The sequence below is a fragment of the Pogoniulus pusillus genome, chromosome 35 (assembly GCF_015220805.1).
Source record: "Pogoniulus pusillus isolate bPogPus1 chromosome 35, bPogPus1.pri, whole genome shotgun sequence".
NCBI lineage: Eukaryota > Metazoa > Chordata > Aves > Piciformes > Lybiidae > Pogoniulus > Pogoniulus pusillus.
This window is the reverse complement of record NC_087298.1, coordinates 5,614,262-5,635,610: the sequence shown is the minus strand read 5'-3', so window position 1 is coordinate 5,635,610 and position 21,349 is coordinate 5,614,262. Positions and strand designations below refer to the sequence as shown.

The 21,349-nt window shown below is 46.0% G+C and overlaps 1 long non-coding RNA gene across 1 annotated transcript in view; it reads right to left on the bottom strand.

Moving 5' to 3' along the window:
- Nucleotides 1–4,706: 4,706 nt before the first annotated feature.
- LOC135190138 (uncharacterized) overlaps nt 4,707–21,349 on the bottom strand; it is a 40,457-nt gene continuing 23,814 nt past the window's right edge. The window contains exons 2-4 of the long non-coding RNA XR_010308431.1: nt 6,800–7,023; nt 5,547–5,586; nt 4,707–4,865 (exon numbers count right to left, since the gene is read on the bottom strand). This is a non-coding gene — a long non-coding RNA (uncharacterized LOC135190138). The remainder of the gene's footprint in view (nt 4,866–5,546; nt 5,587–6,799; nt 7,024–21,349) is intronic.

Genomic DNA, 21,349 nt, shown 5'->3' with positions numbered 1-21,349 from the left:
TGTGGTTTGGTGTAACAACTTGGTTCATGAGGTGAGTGGTACTTTGATAGCACAGTGCCCTTTGGATTCTTTATCAGTTGGTGAGGTTTTAAGACATGAGAAGGACATTTCATAGGTGCCCAGAACAGTTTGGATTGGAAGGGACCTTAAAGATCATCTATTTCCAACCTGCCCTGGCACTGGGACCATCTGCTAGACCTGATTGCTCAAGGCCCCACTCACCCTGGCCTTGAACACCTCCAGGGAAGGAACATCCACAGTATCCCTGGGCAACCTGTTGCAGTGTCTCACCAGCCTCACTGGAAAGAATTTCTGCCTAACATCTAGTCTAAATCTCCCCTCCCCAAGCTTAAATCTATTCCCTCTTGTTCTATCACTGCATCCTGCTAAATCTTAGCTCTCTAGATTGAAGCAGTTAAGCTGAATTCCCAAGCTTTGCATGTTGCATGGTCAGTGAAGAAAAAGCTTTTTCCTGGGAGCCACTTTGAAAGCACAGCTGAAGCCCCCCTGCACAAGCCTCTCTTCTGAACTCTCAAGGAATTCCTCAAAGACAAGCTATCTAAACTTCAGCGATGCAAATTTTCCCTTCTCCTAACCAGAAACCATTTTTTTGCAAACACAGACTCACAGTTCTGCATCTCAGAGTTTGAAAGAGAGTTTAGGCATCTGTGTCCTTATTTTAAATAGCCCTTGTGCCTGCTGGAGCATAGACCTGCAGATAGGAGCAGCCGAGCTGAATAATCCACATTCAAAATTGGGCTCAGTCCAAGCTACTGCTGTGAAACTTCTGCTTGCACAATTCAGGCAGAACATTGAAGCAGTGCTTGGGGAAGGAGGTTTCATTCCACAAGCTCCACAGTACCCAGGGATGCTCTTCCTGGCATCACTGGGTACTAGCATCATAGCACAAGCCCTGTGAGGAGAGGTTGTAGCCAGATGGGGGTCAATCTCTTCTGCCAGGCAACCAGCAACGGAATGAGTGGACACAGTCTCAAGTTGTGCCAGGGGATATATAGGCTGGATGTTAGGAGGAAGTTCTTGCCAGACTGATCGGCATTGGAATGGGCTGCCCAGGGAGGTGGTGGAGTTGCTGTCCCTGGAGATGTTCAAGTAAAGCCTGGATGAGGCACTTAGTGCCATGGTCTGGTTGCTTGGGCAGGGCTGGGTGCTAGGTTGGACTGGATGCTCTTGGAGGTCTCTTCCAACCTGGTTGATTCTATTCTGCTCTACACCATTCCATTCCTCACCCAGAGCTTGGTATGGGACACGTCTAAGCCTAAAAGTAGCTCGTGCTGAGGGCATGTATTTCTCATAACAAAACCTTTGTGGAGATATAAAGAAACCTGTTTTATCAGAGCATGCAATCTGAATAATCTTTCCCCCCCCCCCCCTTTTTTTTTTAATTGCCCATTTCTTCACTCAATATCATTCAGATTCTGCAGTTATGTCACTTCTCAAAACTCTGAAAACTTCTCACTTCTGCTGCCTAGTTAGAGACGTCAATCCATTGTGTTTCACCCACTGACGTCTCTTTCCTCCATGGAGGTACTAAGATGGCTCATTCAGTCAAGAGGTATTACTCAGAGGTTCACAATCCATCAACCTGGCATAGAGAAGACAGATGGCAGGTTCTTTCTAAGGACATGTTAGTTTACACAAGTGCTGTACTCTGAGAAGTGTATTTCAGAACAACCCATTCAAAGAAGGGGAAAAAAAAAACCCTACCAAAAAGGCAGGAATTGTAAAAGGCAAAAGCACCCCTCCAATTTTCCTGATCACAAAGTGTAGCTAACACTTCTAGCACAGCTGCTATCCTAATTAAAGCCTAGGGTGTTTTAAAGTGCAGGCAGAAAAATATCGCTGCATGCTATTTCTAGTCTCTACTGCATAGTCACTACTGAACCCTTCTCAATCCTGTAAGGAAGAAGAGACAGAGAGAGATGTGAGCCCAGACATTAGATACGCTTAGGCTCTTAAGTTCCTGCTGAAATGGCTTCAGTAGGGATCCAGCACAGAGAAAAACACAGACTCACAGAATGGTGAGGGTTGGAAAGGACCTCTGGAGAGCAGGTAATCCAAACCTCTACCAGATCAGGTTTGCCTCTATCAGGTTGCACAGAACATGTCCAGGAGGGTTTTGAAAGTCTCCAGGGAAGGAGACTCCACAGCCTCTGACACCCTAACAGTGAAGATGCTTTTCCTCAAATTCAAGTGAAACCACCTGTGTTCTAGTTTGTAACCACTGTCCCCTGTCTTGTCATTGGGTGCCACTGGGAGGAGTCTGGCCCCATCCTTATGACCTACCCCGGTTAGAGATTTATATGCTTTGATAAGAACTTCTCTCAGTCTGCTCTTTTCTAGGCTAAAGAGCCCCAGGTCTCTCAGCCTCTCCATGTAGTTCAGATGCTCCAGTCCCCTTCTTGGCCATCTGATGTACTCTCTCTAGTAGTGTCCTGGCCCTCTTGAGCCCAGAACTGGATGCAAAACTCTGTGTTTGGCCTTATCCAGGCAAAGTGTAGAGAGAGAAGAAACTTCCTCTTTCTCTCTTTTTTATGCAACCCAGAATAGCATTGCCCTTCTTGGCCACGAAGGCACACTGCTGGCAAAAGCAGAACTGTGATTCATAGGCCAGACAAAGGTTTTGGGCTAAGGCTTGTCTGCACCTCCTGTGAATTCATTCTGTAATGTATGAAATGTTTGTGTTTGCTGGCCTTTCACTTCTCATTCATTCTGAAGTTCACTCCTAAACTGGTACGAGCCAAGCCAAGGAGTTATTGGTGTCCCTTGAACAAAGTGGATGTGGGAACCAGATGGTGCATAGCTCTTGGGCTGGCAGGGTGTGCAAAGTTGAATTTCAATGTCAGTGAGCAGCTAAATGACTGAGGGCATCATCCACACACAGAGTTTATTCACTGGTCTGAAGACATCCAACTGAGCAGGCACAACACTTAGTGCAGAACTACTTCTGTGGCTTTGTGATAGCTGCACATGTTCCATTCATACCTCATGCCTGTCTTGAATTAGGTACCTGAATGTGTTTTGTAGCTCATCTTTTAAATAGGAAATAAGCTTATAAGTTACCTCAGAGCAGCTTTCCAGTACCTGAAGGAGGCCTGTGTGAAAACTGGGAAGGAACTTTTCATAAGGGCTTGCAGTGATAGGATGAGGAGGAATGGATTTAAGCTAGGAGAGGGGAGATATACACTGGATATTAAGAAGAAATGCTGTACAGACTTCACAGGTGAGGAGACAATGGAGCAGGCTGCCCTGCATGCTCCCTCCCTGCAAGCATTCCAGGCCAGATTAGATGGAAAGGTGTGGAAGATGTCCCTGCCCATGTCAGGGGGTTGGAACTGGTTGGTCTTTAAGATCACTTCAGACCCAAACCATTGCCTGATTCTATGAATCAATCATCTTCTAGATGTTGTTTTAGCCTGTCTCCAAGTGTGGGTTTTTTGATTGGTCTGGGATTACTAAACACTTTTCCCCTTAGTAGTGCTAATAGTGTTTTTGAAGCATGTCACAGAATTCCTAGCTAGTCACTTTGTTGCCTTTAAATGCCTTTATCCAAATGATTGGGTTCATAATAGCTTTCACCTTTGTGAATCCAGCCCTGTGTGTGCCTCCTCCTGCATGGTTTGGATGTTGCTCCATTTGCATGTCGAAAGTGTAATCAAGTCTGTATCACATCCAAACAACTCTCTGACTTTTAATTCTGTAGCTGAAGAATTCTCTTTATCTCTCAAGCTGATGAGGTCTAGCACTCGTTTCCCTCCTGTTGGATGAAGCACTTCTAAAGTTAGGAAATTGTCTTCCTTCTTTTTTTTTGGTTAAGAATATTTTACTTCTGGCACTGTGAGATCCCCTTTATATGCCATTCAGCTTGAAGTCTTTTCTTTCCTACCTATAATAGAGAGATGTCTAAAGAACCAGAGGAGAAATTAAGTCCCTCTCTGGTCTGCAGTGAATAGGAGTAAGGACTTCATTTGTAAGGACATTAGATCAGATCATTTGCTCCTGAGTTCTCAGAGACACAGAAACATGCAAAGACTATTTTTGATGTAAGAATGTAGCTCTCTCACTTTTATTTGCCCAGTTTTGCTTCCTAAACAGATTGCAACCAGGGCTTTTAACATTCCAGTCATGCAAATCTTCCCATCAGGTTTCAGTAACACCAAAGTAGGTCGAATTTGTGCTCATATGTGAGCAGTTCCTATTCCTCCTCTTCTACTCAGAATCTTCACATTGGTGTGCAAGCAATTAAAGATTTTCTATTCCTTCAAGTCTCTTGGTACCCCAATTAATCTGGTTCTCAACATCTTGATTTTGTGCTAAATTAGTGCTCTCTGTCCCTTCTTTTCATCCTCCTCTTTGCTATTAGTGCAATGCTCTTCTGCAGCCTACCTGCTCAGCACATTCCCTCTTCTTCGAGTGGCTTCGCTTCTGCTAAAACAGATTTCCCCCTAACAGCACAGCCTCATGTTCACAGAGGATGATCAAGACACCAAAAAATGACATCTTCTACCTTACACAATTCTGACTCAATTTTGCATCCAGATTTTTCTACCTTCTGTCATACTCTAAAGGTGGGAATGTTGCCTGTGAAGATTACTTGGGGTTGCCTCATCTTCAGCTGCCTCTTTTGACCTTAGCATGTGTCCAGGCTTCTCTGTAACGAGCAACTGAGTTACATATACTAAGACACATTGATCTTACCAGAACATTCTTTAATGGGTTCAAGAATCCTTTGAAATCTGGTGGCTTGGGTTTTTTATTGTTTTGTTCAGGAATGACAAAATCAGCACATCAGCTCCTAGACAGACTTTCTCTTCTGAGGTACTCCAGAGTTCTTTCTTCTCCCCTCCCTGCAGGTTTGAATGGAAGAAGAAGGTATGAAAACTACTTTACCTCCCCCTCCCTGCAGGCTCGAGGGGGGAACAGCAAAAGGAGCTTTCCTGCACATGGGCTGACCCTTGTGGCAGCCTGTGCTGGAATTGGGATAGTGCTTGGCTGGGATTTTGTGCCCAGTATAAATGGTAAATGGACACTCTGTCTAGAAAAGCTTAAATAGAGCAAGAGAGAAGGAAGGGGTTCCCAGCTTGAGGTTCCCACCTTGAGGTTCCCACCTTGAGAGTTCCCATCTTGAAAGAGCTCTTACCCTGACAGAGCACCCAACAGGACAGGTTCCTGCCGTGACAAGATTCCCATTTTGGACTGTCCCTACTTTTGAGTGACTCCTAGCATTTTGTACAGCTCTTGGTTTTTCCCTGTCCCTGCTTTTGGATGGCTCTCCCCACTTTTGCACCCTTCTGTGTAAACTTGCAGGCTTGGCAAGCACTGGGCTCCTTTGAGAGAGCTGCTGACAGACCTAGACTGGCCTCTCTCAGACCATATTGGCAGACAACTTCCTGGCTGCCTCCCGGACTGGGAAGATGCTGATAGTTTGGCTCTTCCCTGCTGCAGTAAAGGCAGCATTGTTCCACGACCATCCCATTCATGGAAGAAGTGCTTGAGACATTTCTGAGCTTGGCAGCTCTGCCACTCACCTCAGGCTTGGATGTTGCCTGCAGCATCAGAAGGCTGCTCCTGCAGAGGAGCCCAGAAAGAGATCACTGTCAGATACCTATCTCACCTTTGTGAGTAAGCCCTGCTGTTCCCTCATTCTTCTGCTCAGCCTGGTGGATAGTGGTGTAAAGCTGTGTTTATAGCTTAGCCTTCTCCATTTTCTGCCTTCCTAAATCTCCAAATTTATCCATAACATCCTTTGTGAAGGAATTCCCCATTGAACTGAATCCATCTATAACCCAAACTAGTTTTGTATATACTTTGGGGGTGTTCAGGAAAAATGCAATCATTCTATTTTTAGAATTCCTGACTTGGCCACATTAATTCCCTGCCTCCATGCCACTTTCTCTCATTTCTTTAGAGAGACTCTGAGAAGGGATCTCTGTTCTCTTTGGCTCTTAGATCTTTGTCTTCCCCACCCCCCTTTTCCAAGTTTTTAATAGACATAGACAATTTTCCTTTAATCTATGCTATGAGTACATTCTCAGTCCCATGTAGATCCCTATTCCCTTCCACTAATTGGATCATCAGAGATAATTTCCTACATAACAGCCTGAGAGACTAGAAACAACTGAACATTTTCAGTTCAGTGAATGTTATTCTGTTCTGCTTCTGTTTGGGGCTCTCATTCTATTTGGGACTGTAGTATCAGTCATGTTGTACACCACCAAGCTCTTTTGGTGCTGATGGTTCCAGAAGGTCTGGTAGGACAATACTGGTCTCATCCTTTCTGCTAACAGCATCACAGGACCACAGGATGTTAGGGGTTGGAAGGGACCCAAAGAGATCATCAAGTCCAACCCCCCTGCCGGAGCAGGACCATCCAATCTAGCACAGATCACAGAGGAACACATCCAGACAGGTCTTGAAAGTCTCCAGAGGAGACCCCACAATGGCTCTGGGGAGCCTGTAACCTCAAGGGAGTTTATGCAGCATCACTATGCTTTGCATTAGTATTTCATCTGCAGAGCATCTACCACCCCACAGTACTCCAAGCACCATTCACACACAGCAGAGGAGGGAAACCACTCCTGATGTTTGCCAGACCCTGGGCTAGTATGTTCTCAGGACATTCATCTAAGCACCACCAAACCATTCCCCCACTTCAAAGTGGTCCCTGGTTACGTTCAGGAGCGAGGACAAGCACATTTGAGTTCACCCACACAGAGGCAAGATATCAATGCAGAGGCCAAGCAAAAGGCAAGGTCCAGTCCCCAGCAAGGTGCTGACTCACCCGAGGGCTTCCAGCGACAGACTCCTTCCTTCAAACCCTTGTGCTGTTAGCAGCAGATAAATAACGGACTTCCAGCCACACTTCTGCAGCTCAATGGTGACATCCAGTGACTGGCTCCGTTATTCCCAGGTGTGTGTTCTGCAGGGGCAAACTGTCCCTATTTCTTGGCTCCGGGAGCGGCTCACATGTCTCTTGCACTCACATCATGCTCCTAGTGGAAAATACTTTAAAACAAAATCTCTGTTTAGGTTTGCATAATCACTTAATTGCAGCGCCTCACATCTCTTCTCTTCCCGCTGAGCAGCACTCTCTGCATCAAGCAGTGTGTCTGGAAGCCTGGCTCATGGTCCTACCATACCTGAAAAGGGTTTGGCTCCACTGAAGAAGGAAATCCAGCCTTTTAGCCTGAATTTCACAAACAGGAGGTGTTTGCTTTCCTTATGACCTGAAGTGATCCGAAATCTTTCCTAAGCCAGATGTGGAAATCGTGTTTCTGCACACACACACCACCCCTGCCTGAGGATACAGGGTTCAGGGGTCCTCTCCTGAGCTGTGTGGGCAGAGACATAGCAGGAGTAGAGAAGAGGGGCGAGGCATTGGAGGGGAGAAGAATAAAAGGACACACAAAGGAAGTAGAAAGAATGATAAGGAGCATGGAAGAAAAAAAATGAATGAGGAAAAAAAAGAGGAAAACTCAGGGAAGGAAGGAGGGAAAGGCAGCAAGGTGAAAGGAGAAGCAGAGATGAGGCAGAAGAAAGAGCTGTCCCAGCCTCAGCAAGAAATCACACCATTAAGGGATCTCGGTGCAGTGGAGATGGCATGGATTGAATATAGTCTGTCAGTGCAGCAGCACCCAGCTCTCCACAGTGATAAATGTCACATGTCTTTGCTGACACTTGATAAAGGTTCTGTCTATCAGTGGTGCCAGCCAGCAGGGCCAGCTGGCTGCAGCTTAACCTTCAGCACCACTCTTTCAAAGAGAAATCCCAGAATCTTCCTCTGTTTCCCCACTCTCTCTTTGGAGATGCTTCTCCTCTTCCCAGCCCCTTCACCCTGCTCACTCTGTACTTGCTGGAACTCAGCTTAAAAAGGAAAAAAAAAATGATCATGAGCAGCAAAAATAAAACTGCCTGAATTAGCCAGCCAAGGAGAAACAGTCTGAGGCTGGACTCATCCAAGCAAATCTCTCAAGTCATGGAAAGAGCACGGGAATGGTAAAATAATATGTATAAAAATCTTGCCCTTACAAGGCTTGAAGCTAATTAGTCATTGTGCCAGGCAGTTCCTCAGCCACTGTTAAAAGATGTGTTGGAACCTGTCCAGAGAAGGGCCATGAGGATGAGCAGAGGGCTGGAGCAGTCTTTCCTATGAGGAGAGACTGAGGGAGTTGGGGCTGTTCAGTCTGGAGAGGAGAAAGCTGAGGTGACCTTATTGTGACCTTTCACTATCTTAAGGGGGCTACAAGAAAGCTGGGGAGGGACTTTTTAGGATGTCAGGTAGTGATAGGACTGGGGGGGAATGGAACAAAGCTGGAGATGGATAGATTCAGACTGGATGTGAGGAAGAAGTTCTTCACCATGGGAGTGGTGAGACCCTGGAAGGGGTTATCCAGGGAGCTGATGGAAGCCCCATCCCTGGAGGTGTTTAAGGCCAGGCTGGATGGGGCTCTGGCCAGCCTGATCTAGGGTAGGGTGTCCCTGCCTATGGCAGGGGGGTTGGCACTAGATAATCCCTGTTGTCCCTTTCCAACCCTGACTGCATCTATGATTTACACCAAAAAGATTTGTCCCTGCATCCCACATATCCACAAGGCTGGGCACATATCATGTCAAAGGCATTGAAAGACCAGGTCAATACAAGTGTCTTTATATATCTAAATACACTTGGATTCAGGTCTGTGAGCACTAGGAAGTTACTAAAGATGTAACACTTCACATAGGAAGGCCAAAGCCACCTTTAAAACACAAATGGCTCATGGTAGCTGTAACTGGAAAGTGCAGGTTTGCAGCTTTGATTTAGAGGTTAAACCAAAAAGGCAAAGCTGTTTGTCCAAGGTGAAAAAACAGCAAATGGCCAAGTGCAAAAATAGCGAGCAGGTGGTCAAGCTGGACCAAAACCAGGCAGAAAACAGCTCAGTTCCATGGCAAAATGAATAAATATAAACCACCTGAATTGCAGCTATTCAGGAAGTGAATTATTCAGAAAGACTGAAGGAGAGGAATAAATCACACATTAGCACATCAGGTTAATATGGCAGCAAATAGCAGGAGAACAGGGTTATTTAGGGTACATATAAATTCTTGTCAAGGGAGGTCATTTTTTTTCCTCCCTCTGGGCTGAACGAGACAAACATTCAGTCAGTTCTGAGTATCTCAGCATCAACAACATATTGACAACTTGGAGAGAACTCAAAGAACATCTCCAGAGATGATTTAGGAACTGCAAGGATTGATTTACAAGGAAAGATTTTATGATCTAAGTGGACTAGATTCATCTCTACTATAATTCCACTGATGTCAAATGACCAAATTTTGCCCTCAATTACAACAGCATAGATCATAGAATCAGCCAGGTTGGACAAGACCTCCAAGTCCAGTCCAACCTAGCACCCAGCCCTGGCCAATCAACCAGACCATGACACTAAGTGCCTCATTCAGTCTTTTTTTTAACACTTCCAGGCACAGCAACTCCACCACCTCCCTGGGCAGCCCATTCCAATGCCAATCACTCTCTCTGACAACAACTTCCTCCTACCATACAGCCTAGACCTCCTCTGGCACAACTTGAGACTGTGTCCCCTTGCTGGTTGCCTGGGAGAAGAGACCAACCCCACCTGGCTACAGCCTCCCTGCAGGTAGTTGCAGACAGCAATGAGGTCTGCCCTGAGCCTCCTCTTCTCCAGGCTGCACACCCCCAGCTCTCCTCCCAGGGCTGTGCTCCAGGCCCCTCACCAGCTTCATCACTCCTCTCAGGACACATTCCAGTATCTCAACATCTCTTTTGAACTGATATGGTGAAACTTCACTGAAGTAAAGATGTAAGGTCATTAGTAGGGAAAAAAGAGATGAAAGAGGAATATCTGTTAGAGTCTGGACATATCCTTGTGGAGAAACAGTTAAAACTGCAGTGCTTGTGACATTTAAAATTAACCAAGATAATAGCATTGAATAATATTCTACAGAGACCTGCAGTGACAAGGGAAATAAAAATATGTAAGTGCTATTTTCCCACACTTTTATTATGATGATGATTACTGTTATATGAAAAGAGGAAGCCACATCTGAAATTAACATCCTCTTGGCCCTTTTAAGCATAATATGTTTTAATACAGACAAAAAAAGAAATAAAATTGAAAAGAAAAAAAAAATATGCCAAGGGAAAATCCATCTTTGGCAGTGGCAAAGAAAATAAAGAAGAGATTTTAAAGTATGTTGGGGATAAAGAAAACCCTTAACAATAGTATCAGCCTATTCCAACATGCTATGGCTGCTGGTGATAAAGCAGAGATGACAAACTGTTAATAACGACAGGGAAAAAAAGGCAATTCTATTCAATAACAGGGAGGAAGGATTTCAGAGGGTGCCTGAAGTAAGTTTTGAGTTGATTTGTAATTTGAAGTATGAAGATGATATAGTCCTCACTACTGGAAGCACAGAGTTGTACCAGGAGGTTGCATGCTGTAGTAGGGAAGAGCTATTACCCCTTTGCTTTTATCTTCAGGACAAAAATAATGTCCCTAAAGAGAGAAAATAAAAGAGGTGATGGTTTGGGAAGAAGGGAGAACCTGAACAGGTTTCAGAGTTTTTAATGTCTAGGTTTAGAAATAAATCAAGGCAGCTACTGTGCACAGAGTGTGTGGAAGAAGTCAGACAGAAGAGCAGTTATGTCCTTCACAACGCGGATCTAGGAGATAAGTGGGGTTAAAACTGGGGCAAAAAGCACACTGCTTTAAAGCAGCTGTCTGTAGGAGTGTCACAGCTGACTGCAAGGCAGGATGTCTTCCAGAGAGAGATATCAGAGGTGCTGAATCCACAGTCACAGAATAGTTTAGGTTGGAAGGGACCCCGAAGGTCGTCGAGTTCCAACCCCCCACCAGAGTCAGGGATACCTCCCACTAGAACAGGTCACTCAAGGTCTCATCCAACCTTGTGGCCTTGAACACCTCCAGGGAAAGAGCATCTGCAACCTCCCTGGGCAACCTGTGCCAGTGTCTCACCAGTCCTGTAGATCCATGGGCTGTTGTTCTTCCCTAGCCAGCCAAGTTCCCCAGGAATGTGAGATGGGGCTGTGAATAGTTATGAGGTTACTCTGCCCTGGCTGGGCACTGAGAAGCAGGATTGATAGAAAGAAGTTCCAAAACAATGTGCAGTAACTGAAAAAGAAAATCCTTTAAGGAAGAGTGAAACGAAACACAAAGGGATGGATGAGAGGACCACACTTTCAAGACATAGAGATGTGAGCAGGGTGAGAATAAATCTTGCATAAACAACCAACCAAGAAGCTGATTTGACTGTGAGGAGCTGATTTGACTGTGACACCAACCTGTGAACTGAAGGCTTGCTGATGGCAAGGAAGGTGAGGAGGTCATTTAAATCCACCAGTAGCTGAATAACAACTATTACAGACCAGCTTAGATGCTCTAAACCTAAATCAGGAGTCAGTCTGGAACAAAATCTGCTCCACAAACACCAAAGTCATAAATATTAAGAGAGTCCTTCACAGCGAGAGTGATTGGCATTGGAATGGGCTGCCTGGGGAGGTGGTGGAGTCCCCATCTCTGGGGGTGTTTAAAAGGAGGCTGCATGAGGCACTTAGTGCCAGGGGTTGGTTAATGAGAAGGTGTTAGGTGATAGGTTGGACTGAATGATCTTGAAGGTCTTTTCCAACCTGGTTAATTCTGACTCTGACAGCAAATGGAGATGTGAAGCAAAAGTACCACAGAATGATTTGGGTTGGAAGGGAGCTTAAGGATCACCTAGTTCTGACTCTGACAGTTAGAGGTAACAGTGCTCTTGCCACAATGTCACATTAAAAAACACTATATGGGATTACTTGTTACCCTGGATTGATAACTTGTCATGACATAAATGCAATGAAAATAATGGAAGAGCTAATAGGGGAACCAATTAATAAAGACTTAAGGGATAGAAATAGAATTAATGACTGTCAACATGATTTTATGGAAAATAGGTTTTATCAAATAAACCTGATTTAATTGTTTGGGGAGATTCCAAGTTGGACTGATAATCATGAGGATGGACTTGGCTTTAGTAAAGCCTTTGAGCCAGTATTGCAAAATGTTTTGATTTTAAAAGTTAGGGCTGCACAAATGCAAAATGCAGATTGAAAGCTAACTTTTTGACTCCAGCAAGTACTAATTTATGGGGCCTTATCCCAGTTTTGACCAGAAAAGCATATCTACAGCAGCTACTCTGCAATATGTCTAGTAAAGAACCCCAGACTACTCTGCAATATACCATCACTGTTGCCAAAAGGCATGGAAGCAGTGACATTCAGGGAAGTGGGTAGAGGAAGGTACTTGTGGTTTCTTCCTGAACGTGCTCTGATGTGTCAGACCTTTAGGTCCATTCAGTGAAATTCATTACCTTGGAGGTGACTGTGCATTGAAGCTTGGGTGCATGATGCCATTCTGGGGTCCATGTGCAGAGCTGCTGTGGTGGTTTGAGTGTTACCCTCCCTCCCCCACACTTTGGAAATCACCCAGACTAGATTCATCTGGCTCTGGAAACTGGATAAAGCTTTATATTTACAGCTTAGCACAAGGTACAAGCAGACATTTACAGTATATGCAGTTAGATACAGAAATAGACAAGTTAAAAGGTAATATAGAAACACCACAGCCCTCCCAGAAACCTGAGTCTCCAGGAGGGGCTCCCAACCATCCTTCCACCTTCTCCCACCCCTCTACCTTACCCAAGACATTGCCTTGTGTCCCAAGGAAGAATGGAGAGTTGGCCAGGGGGTTTAGGAAGCAAGTGGATTAATCAGAGAGACAGAAGGTGAGGTTAGAGAGAAATGCAGCTCAAAGCCCAGGCTGTGCCCAAATGCCAAATGCCTTATCTATGTTCTTATACATCTCAGCAAGCCTATGAGTGAAGCAGACATCACCATTGTTTCCCTTTCACAGCCTGTGATCTAATCCTTCTTTCCAAAACATTCTAGCTAGCTTCAAATCAGCACAACTGGCTTTGAACAATCTGCAAGGAGGTCTGAAAGTGTCTGTGCCACACAATCCCTGGTACTACAGATCTGTTTTCCCTCTAGTTCATGGATCCCACTGCTGTGTCCAATGCACTGTTGGAGGCAACTTCCTCTAAATTATCCAATGCCTCCTCATATCTTTTTTCCCCAGTGTCACATTCTGCTGCCTGCCCTTAGATCCTAAGGCCTTGGCTTAAATCCCTGCCATCTGCACAGTCACTTCTTTGCAGCTATCCTGCCAGTGACTATGTTTAAATCATAACCTTATAGCTTTGGTATATGCTATTAAAACTTGCAGCTTTCTCCTTCTGTTCTTCAGCTGCACAGCTAGGTTCAGATCACATCCCAAACACCTCTCCACACTCATGCAACAGAAACAGGCTGTTATTTTCCTGAACTCAAACAATCAGAGACCTTAGTGAGGGTGGTTTTCTCCCACTCCCCTTTGTCTTCCTGATAGATCTCTGTCAGATTCTGGAATAAATGAAATCCCAAAGAAAAACAAGCACTTAGATTTCTTCCCCCTCCTCTCCACTTCCCCACCCACAAATAAGTGGTATGCTTTTAGTGCACTTAGTGTTCTCAGATTATGCTAAAATATACCAAACATACACAGTTCTAGTCTTTCATGGGGAAAAAAAAAACCTTTAAATTGCTATTTCTGGGCTTAATTCAACCCTTGCCTCATTCTGTGATAAAAGAACTTAAAAGCACTGTTCTAGAATAGAATAGGGTTTGGGTTTTATATAGCATCTTTCATGTTCACAGTATCCCAAAGGGCTTTACAAAGCACTGATGGAGACACTGGCAGCACAGCAAGTGTAGGCAAATGCAGCATCCATTATGTGCTCAGGGATGGCTCCAGCACCCAGCCTTATGTAACACCAATGGGTTTGAAAAGGGGATGGAGCATGAGTAGGACAACTACATTACTTTAGTGGGCCACAGGGATGTCTGGGAGGCTGAAATAGTAGGTGGAGAAAACCAGGAGAGGCAAGTAAGTGTAGTCTGTGCAGTGGGGAGAGCGCAGGTGTGTTGCTTGAAGCTGTGTGAGCAGGCAGTGGCACTGGTTTGCTCAGGGAGGTAGCACCTCCTCCTTGCATGGGAGGCAGATCTGGGGATGGATGGTTTCCTGGGGTGGTGGGCATGCAGGTCACTTGTGAAGCTGCTCACCAGATGGGGAGAGAGAAGGCAAGAGTGCATGCAGGGCAGCACGGTGATGGGGTTGGACACCTTGCCTGTGGTCAGGGCTGGCTGTAAAGTGTGGGAGAGGCCATAACAAGGTGGAAAGACTACACAGAGTGCACAACTGTGGGAGAAGCCAGCAGATAAAGTTAGGGGGGAAGAGGTGATGCACATGCTTGGAATTGGGGCTGTTCAGCCTGGAGAAATGAAGTCTCTGGGGAGACCTTAGGGCAGCCTTCTAGTACCTGAAGGGACCTACAAGGAATCTGGGAAGGGACTTTTTACAAGGACAAGTAGTGCTCAAGGAAGGGAGATTTAGACTAGATATTGAGGAGAAATTCTTTACAGTGAGGGTGGTGAGACACAGGAACAAGTTGCCCAGGAACATCATGGATGCCCCCTCCTTGGACATGTTCAAGGCCAGGTTTGATGTGGACTTGAGCAACCTGGGCTAGGGGAAGGTGTCTCTGCTCATGGCAGGGGGTTAGATTCAGATGATCTTTAATGTCCCTTCCAACCTAACCCATTCTATTAGTCTATGGAGTTTGTGGCTGCTATCTGTGCATTTGAGAAAGAATCAGAGAATCAACCTGGTTGGAAGAGAGCTCCAAGATCATCCAGCTCAACCTAGCACCCAGCCCTAGCCAGTCAACCAGACCATGGCACTAAGTGCCTCATTCAGGCTTTGCTTCAACACCTCCAGGGACGGAGACTCCACCACCTCCCTGGGCAGCCCATTCCAATGCCAATCACTCTCTCTGACAACAACTTCCTCCTAACATCCAGCCTATATATCCCCTGGCACAACTTAAGACTGTGTCCCTTGTTCTGTTGGTGGTTGCCTGGGAGAAGAGACCAACCCCCACCTGGCTACAGTCTCCCTTCAGGTAGTTGTAGACAGAGAGAAGGGGGAGTAAGAAATTGCTTATGCTTTGCGTGCGAGAGGAAGCATTAATATGCACAGAGACTTATCCTTGGAGAACAAAAAGTTCCTGAAGAAAGACAAAAAGATGGACAGTTTGAGGCATGGTGAGAGGGTAGAAGTGTGCTGGGAAAAGGCAGTTCAGCAGGAAAGCAGAGGTGAGACTGTCAGGGGTCACCAGCATCACACAGCATCAGGACAGCACACGAAGAGCAGGCACACATCTGCCTGTGAGTGCTCCTCAGAGCAAGGCAAAATGATGAAACTGCTTCCCAGAGAATATGTGGTGTGAAAACAAAAAGGTTTGTTTGAAACCAGCCATGGGATTTCTTGCTGTGTGCGTCAGAGTGATTCAAAAAGAACATGTATCACTTTGCTTCCACTCAGTTGTAGATGTTCCTCTCAGAAATCTCTTTTTTAGAGACTCAGCATTAAAAAGAAATGAGAATTCCCTGCTAAAGGAAATGTTGAGGTGCTGGAAGGTGTTCAGAGAAGGGCAACAAGGCTGGTGAAGGGCCTGGAACACAAACCCTATGAGGAGAGGCTGAGGGAGCTGGGGGTGTGCAGCCTGCAGCAGAGGAGGCTCAGAGCAGAGCTCATTGCTGTCTGCAACTACCTGAAGGGAGGCTGTAGCCAGGTGGGGTTGGGCTCTGCTGCCAGGCAACCAGCAACAGAACAAGGGGACACAGTCTCAAGTTGTGGCAGGGGAGGTCTAGGCTGGATGTTAGGAGGAAGTTGTTGTCAGAGAGAGTGATTGGCATTGGAATGGGCTGCCCAGGGAGGTGGTGGAGTTGCTGTCCCTGGAGGTGCTCAAGAAAAGCCTGGCTGAGGCACTTAGTGCCATGGTCTGGTTGATTGGCTAGGGCTGGGTGCTAGGTTGGACTGGATGATCTCAGAGGCCTCTTCCAACCTGGTTGATCCTATGTTTCTATGATGGTAATGTACTCCCTGCTCTTTCCCTTCCCTGCTGCTTCGCTTTTTCTCCATTGTTCTCTCTCTCCCTGCTTCTCTCCCTCTGTTTTGTTCAACTTTATCCTTTAATAACTACTTTTGTGGTGCTCTCTGCTCTCATTTGCACCTTAATTTCACAACATGGAAGTCTGTAAAAGCAGATCTTGCTCCTCTGGACAGAGATATTGTTCATCTCTGTTCTCTGGACCTTGACAGGTGTAAACACCCAAAGGAAGCTACTTGCTCTAGGAGAAGTGGACTCTGGTTTTTGCGCCAGTTTTGTCACTAGAGGAGCAGCGAGGCAAACTGGGGGATAAAGACCCAACCAAACCCAAAAGCACTCTGTAACCACTCCTGAAAAGCAAACAAAAAAGAGTAGATTTAAGACTCTCCCTATTCTCTTTCTTTCCTGAAGAAATATGGTCCAAGTCATGTTAGGAGGTGATGAGGACTATGAAGTCTTCAGTCAGAGCTTATGAATGATGGCTTACTGTAATGACATGGAGGTTAGCATATAAGTCAGGAAGAAACTTGTGCAGGAGGCAGAGAGAGCATTAAAGCTTTTTCATGGGGCAATAAAAAACTTCTTTCAGATGGGAAGTTAGGGGGGGGGCTCTTATATTTCAGCCCACTATAACTCAGCTGAGGTAACCAGTAAAACTCTCCCATGCAGACACAGGTATTAGCAATGCCTGTTAGATAAATGCTTGAGAAAATACGACCCCACATTTCCATCACACCTCCTGATGTTACTGCTTCCCTCCCTCCCCAACAGCACTTGCTTTGCAGCAGAACTCTGATAGCAATTTGGCTTTCTGAGGCTTGCAAAGCCTGTGCTTGTTGTTGCATGTGAGGATGTCCTGATGTTCAGTTTGCAGCTCTGTCACGAGGCCACACAGAGCATTTTCCTTACCCTCAGTTATCTCATGCACTATAAAGAAGTGTTTGCTATGCACCAGAGAGGACATATATGAAGTGCTGCTACAGCCCTGAGATGCTTCCCATGGCTGCTTGGGAGAGAAGCAATACTCAGTCCCTTGCAAGAGAAAAGACAACAGACAAGGAGAAAGAGAATGATAAAGTCACAGAGCACAACTTCTGCCAGATATCTGCTCAAAGCTAGGGTGTTAAAACACTCAATTAAAGAAGATCTCAGACAGTAAATTCACTGACCCTTTATCACTTCACACCAGCCAAGGATCAGACCAGGCTACTGCTCCTGGGTTACAGGTATCATAGAATCATAGAAGCAACCAGGTTGGAATAGACCTCATTTTGGAGCCGTGGCTTTTTGGAGTGGGCAATGAAGCTGGTGAAGAGCCCAGAGAATAAATCTTATGAGGAGCAACTGACAGAGCTGGGGATGGGTAGTTTGAGGAAGAGGAGGCTGAGGAGAGACCTCATTGCTGTCTACAGCTACCTGAAGGGACACTGTGGAGAGGCTGCTGCTGGGCTCTTCTCACAGGTAGTTGGGGACAGAACAAGGGGGAATGGCCTCAAGCTGAGCCTGGGGAGGTTTAGATTGGACATTAGCAAAAAAAAATTGACAGAGAGAGTGGTCAGGGACTGGAATGAGCTGCCCAGGCAGGTAGTTGAGTCACCCACCCTGGATGTGTTTAAGGATCCTTTGGATGCTTAGGGATATGGTTTAAGGTGACTCTTGTAGAGTTATAGGTTGGACCTGATCATCCTGAGGGGCTTTTCTAAGCTGGATGTTTCTGTGATTCTGTGAAGTTGGTTCCCCCTGCCCTTTGTGCAGCCCTGAGCCCTGCAGATTATACATGCAGCAAGAAGGAGCTACACAACTCCATTCCATTTGTTTTAATGTCACTGAGTTACACTGGCTAAGAATCTGGATTCATTTCCAAGCTTCCCTGAGTTTATAGATTTGTGCTCTGTACTTTAGATGTTTTCTGCAGCAGCAACAGCTGTAAAACAAAATTTAACCAGCGACTCAGATTGAGATCTGGGTAAAGAATAGAACCTGTGGGATTTGGAAAGCACACAAAAGCCAATCTCCCACCCCCTCAAGTCATGCCTTTGAAATCACAGGATCACAGGATGTCAGGGGTTGGAAGGCATCCAAAGAGATCATTTTGTCCAAGCCCTCTGCCAGAGCAGGACCATAATCTAGCTCAGGTCCCAGAGGAATGCATCTAGACAGGCCTTGAAAGGCTTCAGAGAAGGAGCCTCCCACTCTCTAGGCAGCCTGTGCCAGTGCTCTGGGACAGTCACATTAAAGAAGTTCCCCCTTGTGTTGAGCTGGAACCTCCTGTGCTGCAGCTTCCATCCATTGCTCCTTGTCCTATCCCAGGGAGCAAGTAAGCAAAGCCTCTCCCTCTCTCCTGACCCCCAGCCCTCAGAGAGTTATTGATTTAATCCCCTCTCAGTCTTCTCTTCTCCAGACTAAACAGTCCCAGGTCCTTCAGGCTCTCCTCATCAGGCAGTGCTCCAGTCCCCTAATCATCCTCATAGCCCTCTGCTGGACCTTCTCCAGCACATCCCTGTCCCTCTTAAACTGGAGATCCCAAAACTGAGTGCAGAAATGGGTTGGACTCTCAGGACAGAGACACCTTGCTTGGAAATGCTCTAGTTTGGCTACTCAAACTGAGACATACTCTTAAACCTGAAATAAAGCAGGATAGAGGAAGCTATTCCAGAGCCTATAATCTTCATACAGAGAAGTTCATAGCCAGGCCCAAGCACATTTCCCTCCTGTGCCCTCCCTGCCCGTTCTGTGCTCCAGTAGCTGCCCCTCAAAATAAAGTAATAAAAATTCAAATGAGTGTTCAGAAAAACCTAACTGTGAAGGGGAGACATCTCCTGTCACTTTAATAACATACCAGGTTAATAATATTAAATCACCAGAGGCCAAGGAAATGTCACTGGAAATATTTAAGGCTCCCCATTGGAGAGTGATGAGACTTTCAAGTAGCTGGGAGAGAAATCAGAACGGGATAGCAAGGGCTGGGGAGGCTGATCTGGGCCCAAAAGGAAAAGTCATTTTGCAGGGGTTGGCTTCTCATTTAAGGGATAGATAATATATTAACAAAATAAAAGCTTCACTAATCCTGGAAATGAAATTTATGCTGCTGAAAAGGAGCAGGACATCTCTGCAGACAGCAGTCCTCAATCTATCCACCCAACCAGTCCAAGGTAGAGAAGAGTAGGGGCAGTATCCAGTGTCTGTCTAGAGACAAGTTCCTCAGTTCATGTACCCAGTATGTATCCAGTACTGGGCTCTTCAGCTCAAGAAGGGGAGGAAACTCTTTGAGGGGGTACAGCCAAGGGCTGTGGAGATGATTAGGGTACCAGAACATCTCTCATGAAGAAAGGCTGAGTGCTTTTGAGCCTAGAGAAGACTAAAAGAGGACTATCAATATTTATAAATACTCCAAGGATGAGTGTCAGAAGCATGGAGCCAATCTTTTTGCAGTGATAGGATAAGAGGTAGCAGGCACAAACTTGAACATAGGAATTACCATCTAAAGATGGACAGGAACTTCTTTGAGAGTGGTGGAGCACTGGAACAGGCTGCCCAGAGAAGTGGAGTCTCCATCTCTGGAGTCATTCCAGACCTTCCTGAACACTTTAATTCTGAGCAACCCATTCTAGGGTTGGAGTCTCCATCTCTGGAGTCATTCCAAATCTTCCTGGACACTTTAATTCTGAGCAACCCATTCTAGGGTTGGAGTCTCCATCTCTGGAGTCATTCCAAACCTTCCTGGACACTTTAATTCTGGGCAACCCATTCTAGGGTTGGAGTCTCCATCTCTGGAGTCATTCCAAACCTTCCTGGACACTTTAATTCTGGGCAACCCATTCTAGGGTTGGAGTCTCCATCTCTGGAGTCATTCCAGACCTTCCTGGACACTTTAATTCTGGACAACCCATTCTAGGGTTGGAGTCTCCATCTCTGGAGTCATTCCAAATCTTCCTGGACACTTCAATTCTGGGCAAGCTGTTGTAGGTGACTCAGCTTTGGTAGAGGTGTTGGACTAGGTCATCTCCAGAAGCCCCTTCCAACATCTATCATGCTGTGATTCTGTAATATCAGAAGTGAGACTTTTACTGCCATGGATGCAGTCATGCCCAGCTGAGCTGATCAGTGGCTTCTGACCACCCCTTGAGCCAGCTGGGCATTTTCCTGAGGCAACCAACCTTAAAGCAAACCTACCAACTAAAACCACAGAAACCTTTCCTGCAGACAGATGGACAGCAGGAGTTAAAGGCCAGCTGGGATTGCCAGAACAGTGCAAAGCTTTTTGACAGAGCTGTGGGATTTGTGCAGTTCAAGGGGGAAAAAAAAACACCATTTCAAATGTTTTTTATTGATCCACAAGCACAAGTGGGCTGTGTGAAAGTGGCCAGATCCTTAGCTCAACAAAATCTTCTCTAGAATTGTTCTGATTTATACAACTAAACATAAAATCCTCTTCAACCAGGGAATAATCCTCATTTGTTTGGTTCTTGATTTCCCTGGACAAATGATTCAGGAAGAAGTGGGAGTGAAGTGGGTCTGAGATTTGAAGGACTCTTACAGCTCCTGCTGCTCACAGCTCTGCTTCCTTTTCTATCAGAAGGAAGACTCCAGCATAAGTATTATTTGTTCAGACTCTAAAGTTGTCAGGCAAAATGTAGAGCTAGCTTTTTATCCTTAGAAAGCAACAGTCTCACTTTGCTCCTTCTGTGCTACATTATATGGTCCTGCTCTGGCAAGGGGGAATTGGACTCCAAGATCTCCAGAAGTCCCTTCCAACCCCTACCACACTCTGAACACAGAATTAACCAGGTTGGAAAAGACCTCTGAGATCATTGAGTCCAACCTTTCACCTAACACCTTCTAATTCATTAGGCCCTGGCACTAAGTGCCTCATGCAGCCTCCTTTTAAACACCTCCAGGGATGGAGACTCCACCACCTCCCTGGGCAGCCCATTCCAATGCCAATCACTCTTTCCATAAAGAAATTCTTCCTACCATCCAGCCTGAACCTGCCCTGGCACAGCTTGAGGCTGTGGCCTTTTGTTCTGCTGCTGGGTGCCTGGCAGCAGAGCCCAACCCCACCTGGCTACAGCCTCCCTGCAGGTAGCTGTAGACAGCAATGAGCTCTGCCCTGAGCCTCCTCTTCTGCAGGCTGCACACCCCCAGCTCCCTCAGCCTCTCCTCACAGGGCTGTGCTCCAGGCCCCTCCCCAGCCTTGCTGCCCTTCTCTGGACACCTTCCAGCACCTCAACATCTCTCTTGAATTGAGGGTCCCAGAACTGGACAC